Below are 15,673 nucleotides of genomic sequence, written 5' to 3' on the forward strand. Positions count from 1 at the left end.
TTATTTCAGAAAATTTGGGTCTTACAAGTTTTTGTATATATTTTATTATATGCCTCTTGTTTTGTAAAGAAATATAGGATTCTCTGAGACTACAAATTTACTTAAAAAACTAAGAAAAATATTAAAATGTGGAGGATAAATCATACAATATTAAACAACCAATGGATTGCTGTATAAATCAAAGAAAAAATATATAAAGAAAAATACCAAAAAACAAAGTTCATGGGGCATAGCAAAAGCAGTATTAATAGGGATGTTTATAGCAAAATAATCCCACTTATACAAATAAGAAACATATCTCTCTTTTAAACATAATCTTTCAACCAAAAGATGTAACAAAATAATATACAAACTTGTTAGTAGAAGGAAGAAACCTGAAAGATCAGAATATTAATAAATAAAATAAAGATTAAATATAGAAACATTAATCAAACCAAATAATGGTTTTTGAAAGACAAAAAATTCACAAACTGTAAACAGACTCATGAGCAAAAAAGAGAATACAGATTAATAAGCTCAGAAAGAAGTGAGAATTACAGCTTATATCACAGAAATACAAAGCATCATAAGAGGAAAAACAAAATTATACGTCAATAAAATGGAAACCCTAGAAAAAATTGACAAATTCTTAGAAAGACATAAGCTCCAAAATGGAATGAGAAATAGAAAATATGAACCGATTATCACTAATGAAATTGAATAAGTAATTAAACAAAATCTCCCAAGAAACAATATTCCAGTCCTAGACAGCTTCACAGTTGACTTCTGTCCAACATTTAGAGAAGAGCTATCACCTATACTTCTCAGAGTATTCCAAAATTTTGCAGACGAAGGAAGGCTTCCTATCCAACTTTCCATATCACACTACTATAAAACTGGAACAAATACTTCAAAAAATTACAGGTTAAACTACTGATAAGCACAGATGCAAAAATCATCACTAAAATGTTAGCAAGCCAACAATACATTTAAATGCTTATACAATATGATTAAGTCCATTTTATTCCAGGGATGCCAAACTGATTCAATACCTACAAATAATCAATATGATACACCACACTAACAAACTGAGGAATAAAAATTATATGGTCACCTCAATAGTGTCATAAATGTTTTGACAAAATCAGTATCTATTTATGATTATATTTCCCCTCAAAGTGGGCATGAGGAAAACATACCTCAACACATTTATGGTCATAAGTGACAAGCATACAACTAACATGACACTCACTGATTAAAAGCTGAAAGCATCTCCTGTAAGAGCAGAAAGAAGACAAGAATGCTCTCTCTTACCACTTTTATTTAATATAGTATTGGAAATTCCAGCCATACATATCCAAAATAAAAGTAAGTAAAATATAGCCAATTAAGAAAATGAGTAAAAGTATCTGTTTGCAGAGGACATACTTTAAACAGAATCCTAATGATGGCACAACAAAACTACTAGGGCTTATCAATGCATTTGGTAAAATTTCAGAATGGAATATTAATATACAGAAATCTTGCATTCTTACACAATAACAAGCTAACAGATAGAAAAAGTGACAGCACTGTCTCATTTACAGTTGCATTACAAAAAAATAAACTATCTAGAAATGTATCCAACCAAGGAGGTAAAAGACCTGTACTCAGAAAACTATAAAATATTTATAAAAAATTGAAGATAATGCAAATAGATGAAAGGATATACTGTGTTCATAGATTATGAAAAAATTATTGTTTAAATGACAGTACTAACCAAGAAAATACACAAATTAAATTCAGTGCCTATCAAAATACCAAGGGCGTTTTCAGAAACTTACAATAAATAATTCTAAAATTTACATATAAACACATATGTGTTCAAATCACTAAAAAAATAAAAGAAAAGGAAACAAACAAACAAAAACAACTTTGAGAAAGAACAAAGAGGATGCATTACTGTCCCTGATTTTAAACTAGAATACAAAGCTACAGTAATAAAAAGAATATGCTACTGGCACAGAACAAACAGAATAATGGAACACAACAGAGTGCGTAAACATGAAATCTGAAAATTATGGTCATTTAGCCCATTACAAAAAAATGAATATACAGTGTGGAAAGATAACCAACAGGTACATGAAAATGTGCAACATCACTAACCATCAGAAAAATACAAGTCCAAACAAAATGAGATTTTATGTCAGTCCTGTCAGAATGACTATTATCAGAAAGATAACAAATATAACTGTGGTTGAGGATGTAAGGAAAAGACCCTGATGCACTGCTGGAGTGAATGTAAATTTGTGCTGCCACTATGATAAAACACTATGGAGTTTTATCTAAAAATTAAAAATGAAATATGATCCAAAAAATCCATATCTGCTTACTTATTTCAAGAAGATAAAAACACTAATAAGAAAAGATGAATTCAAACCTTTTTTCACTGCAGAATATTCTACAATTACCAGGAAATAAAAGCAAATTAATTGCTCATCAATAGATGATGGATAAAGAAGATGAGTGTTTATAGTTTATATATATATGCCAATCTATTAACTACAGATTTAACTATATGTATAGATAGATTGATAGATAGATAGATGATAGATAGATAGATAGATGATAGATAGATAGATAGATGATAGATAGATAGATAGACAGATAGATGCACACACACACATAAAAATACAATGGATTTCTACTCAGCAATTAAAAGAATATGTTCTTGTCATTTGCAACAAATTTGTAGATCAAGAGGGTAATATGCTAAGTGAAATAAGTCAGACAAAAACAAATGTTAATGATTTTACTCATATTTGGAATTTGAAACAAATGAACATAACAAAACAGAAAAGTACTTATAGATATAGAAAGAAACATGTTGTTCACAAGAAGGAGGGAAATGGGGTGAGGAAAAAGAAACAGTTGAGGAAACTTAAGAGAGAAAATTTTCAACTTGCAAATTAAATGAGTAAAGGACAAGATATGTACTGTATGGGGAATAGTCAATTACTATGAAATATCTTTGAATAACAACGTATCATAACTACATTTATTCTGGTGGTCAGTTTGAAATGTATAAATGATAGTAAAGAGTAGGTTGTGTAACAGAAGCTAACATAGTGTTATAGATTAAAGTACACTTCAAAACAAACAAAAATTATTATAGAAAAAAATCAGATTTGTAGTTAACAGAGGCAGGGTTTTGGAAAGGAGAATTAGATTAATGCACTTCAAAGGTACAAGCCTCCAGCCATAAAATAAACGTGTTCTAGGGAGTTCACATTTTAATATATAAGTACAATTAATACTGATTTATGTTATATATGAATGTTGTTAAGAGAGTAGTCAATAAGATTTCTCATCACAACCAAAAACCAAATTGTATATAATTAATATTGTATCTAAATGAGATAATGAATTCCTCCTAAAGTTGCTATGATATTTATTGCATCATGCATGTAAATCAAATCACTTTCCTGTGCACCTAAACTTACACAAAGTTTTATGCCAATTATATCTCAATAAAATTGGAAGGAAAAATGGAAAGGCAATGATCATTTTTTCCATGATATTTCTCATGATTGTTTTTGCAGCAAGTAAACTTCAGTCTTGATGTATTTATCCTAGGTAAAGATACTAATAAATAAGTGATTCTAATAAATAATACATAAAGATACTAATAAAATTAGTGTTTGCCCATGACTTAAACTTTCTTCTTGATAACAGCCAACTTCTTCTGTAGGCATCAAAATTTTACACTGTGCATTCATCTGAGATTAGGGAATAGGTACAAAATTTAACCCTGGCCGCTTTTGCTGTGAGTGATAAAGTTCACTGTCTCTGACCAAGGGTCTCATTTCCCCGACAGCATCTACAAGAAAGGAACTTGCTCGGTTGAAAAATATCTCAGCATGGTAAATCTCAGAACTCATACACTTCTTAATTGTTTGGCAGTGGGAATGCAATACTGACAAAGACTTGATTTTGGATAACAATGTGGTGTTTTCTCATGGTTGCATTAGGGGATGTGAGGATAATCCCTGCGATCCACAACAAACATACTTGCTCAAGTGCTGGGTAAAGAAGTGTAAAAGTTCTGCATTATTAGGACTGAGGACTGCTTTCAACATTATAACTATGCTCACTCTACTCCAGGTAGTCAAAGGAAAGAAATTTTATTGCAATTTCTAGGTGAACGTGAATAAGTAATTGGGTCAGTCTCAATAAATTAGTCAATGGGTATTCAAAGCCAAGATATGTTGCGTCAACAATGAGAATTAAAAGAAAGAAAAATTTAGACATAAGCTTAAGTTAAAAATGAGACACAGTCCTGTGCTGGGCTCAGGGGACTGGAGAAAGTGTATGCATCAGTCCAATTCAAGGATTCAGTGGCTAGGACCTAGCATCAACTAGTGTTTCAGTGAAGAGTTAACAATTAGTATACTGGGAGAAATATAACTTACTTATCCCTGATCTGAAGAAATTCTGCTGGCTCAATGGATCTCTTAATTCACAGAGATCCTGCCAGATGAAGAAAAATAGTTCACTGATGACTAAATAATACAAACTTAGTTACTGCTTAACAATACATCTTCACACACACACTGGTAGACAGATTTGTTGTATTTAGTGGGAAGAATTCAGTGGACAGAGCTCAGAGTATAGTTTTCAAAGCACCAGCCAACACTTGTACTTTTGCCAATAGTCTAGATTTCCCAGGTTGAAAACTACAGATGGACAAACAAACAATATTCTTCTTTAGGACTTCTAATTTTGAAAGTAAACTGTAGCTTTTGACTTATCAGTATAGAACCGTGTTAAGATGATCATAATAAGACACTGTCTGATAAGAGATCTGGAAACTAGCTGCAGAAGCAGTGCATCTGAACCCCAGACTGCTAATGTAAACAAAAATATAGCCACCATAAGAGTTCAGCTGACAAATTTAAAGCTTGATGATTTTGTAGTAGGAAAAACCACTGCTGTCAAGACACAGTTCTTCAGCTGCAAGTGAGTTATTTTCTTCTCTTGGTCAAGGTTTACTGGTGGGATGTGGCTAGAGTTTACCCTGACCATTTTGCCCATTCTCCAGATTATCAAAGGCTTTCTTCACAACTGGTGACACATTTTCAGGACTCAATATTGCCATTCCAGTCTTATTAGCTGAAATGGCTGCATGATTGTGAGCAGAAGCCTTAAGCTCCCTGACCTTGCCTACAATTTTTCCAGCAATTCAGGGCATTTCACATTCTGAAAACTCTTCATCATTTATTTTAAATTAATGGAAAATAGTCAAAGTTTTCCATGAATATTTTATATTTCCTACTATCTGCAGAAATTTGGTATTCTTGCATTTGGACAAATTTTTAATTTGACCACCCTCAACTCCTTCTAGTCCACACATTTTAGATTTCAATTTGGTTACTGAATACGACCACCCCATGTAAGGGGCTAGTACATGTTAGGTACTTCCTGTGTGAAGGTTAGAAGGGGCACAAGTTATTTGGGATGTATAAACCTTCTTTAAATGTTTGCTATGGCACTGTCCTTGTGGACAAACTCTGATTCTAACAAGTAAATTTATTAGAATGCAATACAGTTATTCGTATTGGGATAAGAAGAAGTTATTTTGGAGTAGTGGGTGAGGAAGAGTCAGGAAAATATCCAGTAAATGAGAATCGAATGCTTTAGGCCTCTGGAGGCATGGATTAAGAAGAAAATAATACTTGGTCTCCTGTACCTACCTCTACTTACTGTCATGTGTGACAAGTCCTTGGGCTATGAAACAATCTAGTTTGTGGTGAAGAGTAAAGAGCATAATGAAATACTTTGAAAACCATGAGAGTATTGTTGTTTCAGAAAGTAGACTTTGCTTAAAGTCAACATGTATTTTTCATTCACTAAATAATAAAATGCAACCTGTGGCATGTGCTGTGCTTATTGTGCTGGTACCCAAGTTAGACAGGAAAGGGGGATAGACAGAGAACATCTGGAGGAGGTGGTTTCTGTGCTGAGACTGGGAAAGTCTAAGTAGGTAAAAGGAGGGTATCCTAAATCCAAGGATGAGCTGGAGCAAAATCTGTGAGTTTGGAGTTAACATATTTGATAAGCATTTGCCTGGATGTATCTCCAGATACAGTGAAACATAAAGATATGCCAAGGTAGACAGATGCCAGATCTATAAAGAAATGACTAAACTATGTTGAGTTTGTGGGCTTAGAGTTGGAAAGGCATTAAGTGCCACCCTAAGGACAGTAAGCTTGTTTTTGTCTGCAACATAAAAGCAACATAAAAATTCACCCGAAAATATAGTGTAGACTCTTGAGGGGAGGATATGAAAGCACCAATTGGAATGCTTTGAGAACAGCACAATGAAGATCATAGATAAAATTACTTCTTAAATTCTACCACATGCTGAATTTGCCATCTGAGACTACATCATGTGTTCTTTATGATTCCAGGGACGACATAATAGAGACCATGATACCTGGGCCAGTTCCTGCATTTATCTCGTGTTCCAACATATCCTAACAACACTATTAATACTTTCCAGGATGAACCAGAAGCCAGTTAGTACTTTTCCCTCTATACATGTTTTAGTTTTGTCCCAAATTCTTCCATTTTCTCTACTTCCTGACAAGAAATTATTCAAATTTACACCCATATTTTTCTATCACATGATCATATCAATCAAATATCTCTTCCTTTTTTAAATGGTAACTTAGTCTCCCACTTTAATCTTAAGTATTTTTTAAAAAACTAGGAAAATAAAGGTACACATGTAGGTTTATTGTTCAAATAAGAAAATTGCTGATATTTGTTGACATTTGCCAAATTCAATTTTAATCTTTGTTATCCTGCATAATCTGGTAGTCCCCTGGCAGATCAGTTGTATTTAGGATGACGTTCATAACCTGCAGTTGGCTAATGAGTTGGCCGTTAATGAGATGTAGCTGATGTATCATCTATCACTGGCACTGGAAACCATGGGTTGCTCTCTGGTTGAAACTTAGAAAAAGGACCTTCTTTGGCCGATATGTTTTGATATCTATTTGGAACAGTAGAAGGATCAACCATCAGTCCAAATAATTGGTCTGTATGGGAGATACGTTGCTGTACTGAGAAGTAGAATTTGTGTTGCAATGAAATTCACAAAACGGCTATTTGCTTCAGTGTAGCTGCTTTGTGAGTGCACATGGAAAGTGTCAAATGATTTAAAATAGCACGTTGATCCACTGCAATTGGTTCTGGTGGTCAAACTGACATTGATGATGCAGGAGAAAAATCACCTCTCATCGGGGTAGTTGTATCACCAATTATGTGGCTAGTAGAGGGCTTTCTTATTAGAGGCATGTTTAAATTTGCAGAAGGTAAAAATGCACTTTCTCCTCTAGTGTCAGACACAAAACCAGAATTATTATTTTCCACATTACCCCCGATTTATAGTGCTTCTTGTTGAAATCTTGAGCAAATGAAGATACCAGAGAAGCATTTTTAATCCCAACTCTTCTTTTTATTCTCACTAAAATCTGGGGACAGCCTCTTTTAAAGTTTGGATTATGATAGAACTGCAGCTACAAACAAAGGAGAAAGATTTTAGTAATAATTTCAAACAATATACAACACTAAAATAAGCCTACTCTATAAAACCTCATATTTCATGCATACTATACAAAGATAATATCATCAAAATGTGAACATTGCTGACTTTTTTTTGAAATTCCTTATTTGGAAAATACACTTTTAAATAATATTGTCATCAAATTTAAAACCTTAACATTTGCATTAACGATGAAGGCCCCTTTTAAAAAGCAGCCTTATAGCTTTATTTACATTTTCATAAGATTCATAGTTGCTAGCAAATTTTCTCATAATCTTGAATACTTAACACACTATCCTCATTTTTTAGATAAAATATTTTAGCATTAGTAGTTTTATACAATTTTCAAAATCTAAATTTACATTTATATTAACATTGATTGATATACAAAATAAAATTTTCTATATAAGTTCCGAAGTGGTGACAAAATTTTCGAATACCTTGCTTAAAACAGAGTCTTCTTTTTCTTCTGCCAAGAAGTCAGCTAGAGAAGCAGATCTTTGAAAATTCTGCTGCACTTTACTAAACCCATAAAGGTTAAGCTGTTTAACTAAACTTTTCATAATTCCTGTTTCAAATATTCTGAAAGGGGCCTTTCTTTCCAAAACTTCCTTCTTAAAGACATCTTCATCGATCACTATGGAAGTTCCATTATCATCCCACCAGATGGATTGAATTTGGTCACTCCCAACCATTTTCCAGAGTTTTCTTGGAAATGTCAGAGAACGAAAATTATTATCTTCATCTGGTTCAGAGACACAATGTGTGTAACATGGTCTTTTTATCAAGGATTCTTCACACAATGTCTGAAAAGCATTTTCTTCAATCATAGACCTCAAGTCCAAGTCCCCAGAGAATGTTTGATCACATAACAGAGATCTACTGTACTTTCCTGAATCCATTGGTCCATATTTAGAGGACACATCTTGAATTTCTGAAGAAACATGTGCCATCTCAAATAACTTTTTCTACAGCTCCTTTTCTAATCTGCATGGTTTAAGCACTGCAGTTTCAAATGCTGCTTTGGCAGGCCTGCACACATAAACTGCTAGGCCATCATAGTGGTTCTCAACCTGAGTAGCTGTGACATCACAAAATGTGTGGTCTCCTAGCAACCCAAGTGTAACATTCAGCCAGTGTTTGTTTCCCATTCATCCAGTTAAAATGAAATCTATAGGATGTTTATTTTTATTGTATGATCTGCAAATATTATTCCCACAAAATCTTTGTAAATAATTTAAATTTGGGGAGTATGAAATAAAAACAATCTCCTTTTTGTACACAAATTTATAACAGATTGGTGAACAGAGTATAAATAATGCACTAAATAAATAAACTAATTTTAACGTTTTGGAATTTTCATTGAAATGTGTTTAAAACCTGTACAAAAAGGTATAACTGTTTCATTATCATTTGTAATTAAAATGAAACATAATTTGATTTGGATATGGAAGTAGTTTTTTATCTGTGTGCTTTATATTAAGTAGCTCTATATTCAAAAAATGAGCAGAATAAATATCGGTTCATTTGGTATGTCTATAAATAAAAGGTAAATATTTATGAAATAAAATTAGATTGAAATAATCAATCAAATTTAAGAAATCCCAAAGGGGGGAATTTTTTTTAATTGTAATTCAGAATTATAAGTAAAACAAAAGTAATTTAATATTCTAGTTTAAAATTACAAAAGAGAAAATCTTATTGTATACTTACAAATGTTTATTTTTGCCATTCTTTCACTCAGATATTATTCAGTCCTTAGAAGGAATAAATTTTCTAGTCATCTTTATAATCCATAACCTTGTGGCTCCTGTTAAGTGTTCCAAAATGATGTTGATAATTAAACTTATGCACAAGATCCTCGGTTCCATACCCAGTGCCACCATTAAGGGGAAAACAAACAAACAAACAAACAACAGTATATATGGGTTGGTGTAGAAAACACCAGCTAAATACATTTTAGGAAGCAATTTGCTTCTCAGTCCTGAAACAGTTGATATTCTTAGTATAACGTGGCATTTAAGGCAAGTATTTTGTGCTCTAATTGTACATAATAACTATGTTCTATATCAGTAAACTGTAGTAAATCCAGTTCTACCAAAAGTTATATTCTTTATTTAGAAATAAATTCCATTAAACATAAGCCATATCCAAAATGAGAGATACAATTTCTAAATAAATAAATCTACACTCAAGCTACAATGTAACTTTTTCCTTCAGTATATGTATATTCAATTCTAAGTAAATATTAGCAACCTGAATACATGGCATATTATATGTATCATAAACTATAGTTATGTGGGATTTAGTTCTGATTCATAAATATTATTTAACATACACAAATCAATAAATGTGATACCATCCTTTATAAAACAAAGAATACAAAAATAATAATCTCAATAAATGTAGGAAATTTATTGACAGAAGTTAACTTTTTTATGAAAAAAATTCTTAACACTTTCGCTCTAGGTAGAATGTAATTAACATAATAAAAGCCATATTTGAAAAAAAAACATGACTAACATCAAGCTCAATGTTCACATACAGGAAGGTTTTCCTGTGGACCAGTAATAAGATAACGTAGCTCATTCTCACAAGTCCTAAATTACAATACTAGAAGTCCTAGCCAGAACAACTAGTCAAGAAAAAGCATAAAAGGCATCAAACTTGTAAAAAAAGTAGTAAAACTTTTACAGATGACATAATTATACATAGAAAACTTCATAGACTCCTGAAGTGACTGTTAGAAATAATGAACAAACATAATAAACTTGCAGAATACAAAATCAATATACAAAAATTAGTTGCACTTTTATATACTAACAACAATTTATCACAAAGAAGTGTTAGGAAAACATTTGTGTGTACAATTATATCAAAAAGAATAAAATGGGAATAAATTTAATAAGTAAAATAAAAGATCTAAACAAAAATCTATTAATTACAGGTGCAAGAAATAAAAGTAAACAAAATAAATAAAAGATATTCTGTGCTCATTGATTGTATGCAATATGAGGAAATATCCTAATCTATCTTTTACAAGTTCTATGTTCCCAGCACTGCTTTCTGAGGAGAATTCCTTTTTTTCATTTTATACTCTTGCTTCCTTTTTCATGGGTTAGTTGATCATAGGTGTGAGGGATTATATCTGCTTGCTCTATACTCTTCTATTCATTGGCGTCTATTTTTGAGCCAGTATCATTTTGTTTTAATTACTAAAGTTTGTAGTACTGTTTAAGATCAGAGAAACTTACACTATTACATTTAATAATGTTTTAAAATTATATTGGCAACACGATCTTTGCGGTTACATATAAATTTTGAAATTATTTGTTCTATTTAATTGAAAATTCTCATCTGTATTTTGATATGAATCACACTAAATGTAGATTGCTTTGTGTAGTATGGTTGTTTTAAACATATTGTTTCATATCATTAACATAAGAGATCTTTTCACTTCTTTGGATCAGTTTTAATTTCCTTCTCAATGTATTGTATTTTTTTAATGTATAGTTTTTCACCTTATATGTTAACTTCATTTCTAGGTATTCTTTACATATATATATAATTATATACATAATATTTGTAACTACGTTTCCTACACAAGTGCAGCAGGCAGAAGGCAGTGGCAAGACATATTTAAAGTCCTGAATGAAAGAAAGCTGTAATTTAAGATACTTTATCAAGCAAGGCTATCCCTTAGAATAGAAGGAGAGATAAATAACTTCCACACAAGGAAACACTAAAAGAAAATATCAACAGAAAGAAAATAATGAAAGATCTACTCTAAATACAAAAGAAGCAGAATGCTATAAAAAGGAGGAAGGCATAACTAGAAAGGCAATAGCTACAATGACTTACAACAGAATAAACATGTTGTTGAAAACAGGACATCAAAATTTTTAAGGTTCAGAGATTGAAACAGGACAATAGACATTATTCTTGTTTCTGTTCTCTGTAGGATGGGTTAGAGTTTTTATTACTATCAGTTAAATTAAACAGATATAGTAATGCAGCCATATACATACAAAAAAAAAAAAGTAACCATAAGTCAAAGCTTACAATGAAGTACAAACCCAAAAAGAAACCAAGTTAATAAAAGAAAATTATCAATCCACAAAAAGAAAAAGAAATGAACAAAAAGGAAATACCAAATCAACTGGAAAATGAAGTTCAAAATGAAATAAAAACATGTCTATCAATAATTATCATAAAAGTTAATGGACTAAGTGCTTCAATTAAAAGATATATATTGTCAGATGGGATAATATAACAAGATCCTACAATGTGAAGCATACAATAGAGCCACTTTAGGGAGAAGGACACACATCAATTGAAAGAGGATGGAAAAATATATTCCATGCAAATGGACATGACAAGAAAGCAGGCCTAGCAGTACAGGTTTCACACAAAATAGACTTTAAAACAAAGGCCATAAAGATAAACAATGACATGATGTAATGATTAAACGATCAATAAAAAATGAGGGTATTATGCCCTTTAAGATATATGCACTCAATTTTGGAGCAGCTAAATACATAAAGCAAATACTAATAGATAAAAAGGGAGAAATTGATGGGAACACAATCATAGTAGGAGACTATAACACCCCATTACCATCATTGAGTTTTATTTCAGACAGAAATTTAATAAGGGAACAAAGACACTAAAAGATAAAATAAAATATTAGGACTTGGTGGATATATTCAAAACAGTACATCTCCCCAAAACAGAATATGCATTCTTTTCCAGTGCACATGGAACATTTTCTAGGAAAGATTATGTACTCAGGCACAGAAGAAGCCTCAACAAATTTAAGAAGATAAAAATTATTTCAATCATCTTTTCTGAATATAATACCATGAAACTAGAAATCAATCACAGAAAAACCAGGGAGAAAAAAATGACACCATGTAGATTAAACAACATGATACTAAAAAAGGGGGGGAGGGTGATGAAGTTAAAGAAGAAAGTAAAAAGTATCTTGAGAAAATGAGAAAAACACTACACAAAGTCTATGGAATACACTTAAAGCAGTATTAAGAGGGAAGTTCATAGTGACAAGTCCCTCCTTAAAGTAGAAGAGCAATTTCAAATAAATAATCTAACGTTGTATGTAAAATAATCATGAAAAGTAGAGCAAACAAACCAAAAGTCAGTAGAAAGAGGGAAATAATAATGATCAAGGATGAAAGAATTCATATAGAGATTAAAAAATAGAAAAAATCAAACTAGTTTTTGAAATACAAAACAAAATTGACAAAATTCTGGACAGGCTCACTAACAAGAAAAGAGAGAGAACACAAGATATATATGAAATGAAAATGGAGAAACTACAAAGAGTAGAACAAATTTGCAAAATTTTATAAGGAACTACCATGAAAAAGTGTATGGAGACAAACTGGATAACCTAGAAGAAATGGAGAAGTTTCTGGAAACATTCAGCCCACCAATATTGCATCAAGAAGAAATTGACCATATGAACAGACAGAACACCAGAAATGGAATAGAATTATCAGTAAAATAAAAAAATCTCTGCAAACAAAATTTCACATACAAATGGCTTCACTGGGAAATTTGACCAAACATACAAAGAAAAATCCATACCAGTCCTCCTCAAACTCTTCCAGGAGACTGATATGGAGAGAGTACTCCCAAACTCATACCATAAGGTCCAAAATCAATCTGATATCAAAACCAGACAAAGACACTACCCTAAAAGAAAATTATACGCCAATATCATTGATAAACTTAGATGTAAAAGTCCTTAAGTAAATTATTAACAAACAGAATCCAACAGCATGTGAAAAAATATCATAAACCATGATCAAGTTAGGTTCATCCCAGGAACACAAGGATGGTTTAACATATGCAAATCAATCAATCAATTGTGATACACCATATCAAAAAAAGAGAGGACAAAATACCACATGGTCATCTCAGTAGATGCAGAAAAAGCATTTGATAAAATTTAACACCTATTTGCAATAAAAATTCTTATCCCAGTGGGCATAGAGGGACCATATCTCAACATAATGAAAGCTATTTAAGGCAAACATATAGCCAGCAATATATTCAGTGCTGAAAAACAGAAACCCTTCCCACAAATATCAGAGACAAGACAAGGTTGTCCATTCTCACGATTTCTATTAAATATAGTCTTGGATATCCTAGCCACAATGATCAAGCAAGAAAAATAATAAAAGGATTCAGACTGGAAAAGAAGAGGTAAAATTGTCACGGTATGCTGGCATGACACTATACATAGGAAACTTTAAAAGACTCACAAAAATCAACTTAGGCTAATAAAGGAACTGTGCAAGGTAGCCAGAATAATGTACAAAAATCAATTGCATTTCTTTACACTACCAGTGATCAACAGGAAAACAAATTATGGAAACAACCATTTTATAACTTCACATAAAACTATAAAATGCTTAGGAATAAATCTGACCAAGGAAGTGAATGGCTTATACATGGAGAACTAAGAAAACAGTTGACTGAGGAAATTAAAAAAGATTTGAAAAACTGAAAAGATTCCCAATGTTCTTGTAATGGAAGAAACAATATTTTTAAATGGCCATACTGCCCATGGCAATCTACAAAATTAATGTGAGTTCCTATCAAATTACACAAAACATTTCTTTATAGGACTAGAACGGATGATCCTAAGATTTATATAGAATCAGTAAATATCCATAATTTCCAAAGCAATATTGAAGAAAGAGAAAGAGGTTGGAGGTATAACCAGCCTCATCTCCACACACTATTGTAGAGCTACAATAATCAACCTGACATGATATTGGAACAGAAACAGGCATATGGACCAATGGAACAGATTAGAGAGCCTAGGAATAAATCTACAGGCTTATGTTGAAATAATTTTTGTCAAAGTAGCCAAGAATATGAAACAGAAACACCATCTCTTAACCAACTGTTGTTGGGAAAACTAGATAGCATCATGCAGAGTAATAAAATTAGAACACTCCTTCACTCCATACAAAACAATAAACTTAAAATGATTTGAAGACTTAAATATAAGGCAAGACACAGTAAATCTCCTAGAAGAAAACATAGGCAAAACATTCTGAGGTAAATCTCAGCAATGATCTCCTACAACAGACTATCCTGGTAATGGATATAAGAGCAAAATTAATAAATTGGACCTAATTAATCTTATAAGCATTTGCACAGCAAGGGAGCCATAAACAAATCAAAATGACAACCTACAAGATGAAAGAAAATATTTATAAGTGATGCAACTAGCAAAGGCTTAATTTCCAAAATATAAAGAGTTCATACAACCTAATAATAAAAAAAAAAATCTGAAAATGGGCAGAAACCTTAAATAAGCAATTCTTCAATAAAGACATACATATCCCAAATAGATATTTAAAAAAAAATGCTCACTATCATTAATTATCAGAGAAATGCAAATCAAACCTGTAATGAAGTATCACCTCTCAATAGTCAGAATGGCCATCATTCAAAAGTCCACAAACAATAAATGCTGGGGAAGCTGTGGAGAAAGAGAGCCCTCCTAAACAGTTGGTAAGAATGTAGTTTGGTGCAGTCATTGTGGAAAACAGGATGGGTTGCCACAAAAGACTAAAAATAGACAATGTACAATCCAGTAATCCCACTTCTGGGTATATATCAAAGAGAACCCTAATTCAAAACCACATCTGCACCCCAATTTTCATAGCAGTGCTATATACAACAGCCACGACATGGAAGCAACTTAATTGTCCATCAACAAATGAAAAGATACAGGAGTTGTGGCATATTATACAAACAGAATAATACTCTGCCATAAAAAATGAAACAATGACATTTACAGCAACATGGGTTTCCCCAAAAAGTGTCATTCGAATTGAAGTAAGCCAGAAAAAGAAAGAAAAATAATACATGACATGACATATATGGAACCTTAAAAAAAATGTTCGATGAGGGCACTATGATTTCATCTACAAAACTGAAACACACTCGCATATCTACTAAATATTCTAACGTTTCCTGCGGAAAGTTGCTGGGAGTGGATACATTGGGAGATGTAGGTTTATAAATGTTATACACTATATACAAAAATAGATTATTTTTTCAAAA

The 15,673-nt window shown here is 31.9% G+C and overlaps 1 pseudogene; it reads right to left on the reverse strand.

The window, feature by feature from the left end:
* Positions 1–6,906: 6,906 nt before the first annotated feature.
* LOC116659512 lies at positions 6,907–8,520 on the reverse strand (annotated as a pseudogene).
* Positions 8,521–15,673: the final 7,153 nt, after the last annotated feature.

This window comes from Camelus ferus, chromosome 24, assembly GCF_009834535.1.
Source record: "Camelus ferus isolate YT-003-E chromosome 24, BCGSAC_Cfer_1.0, whole genome shotgun sequence".
NCBI lineage: Eukaryota > Metazoa > Chordata > Mammalia > Artiodactyla > Camelidae > Camelus > Camelus ferus.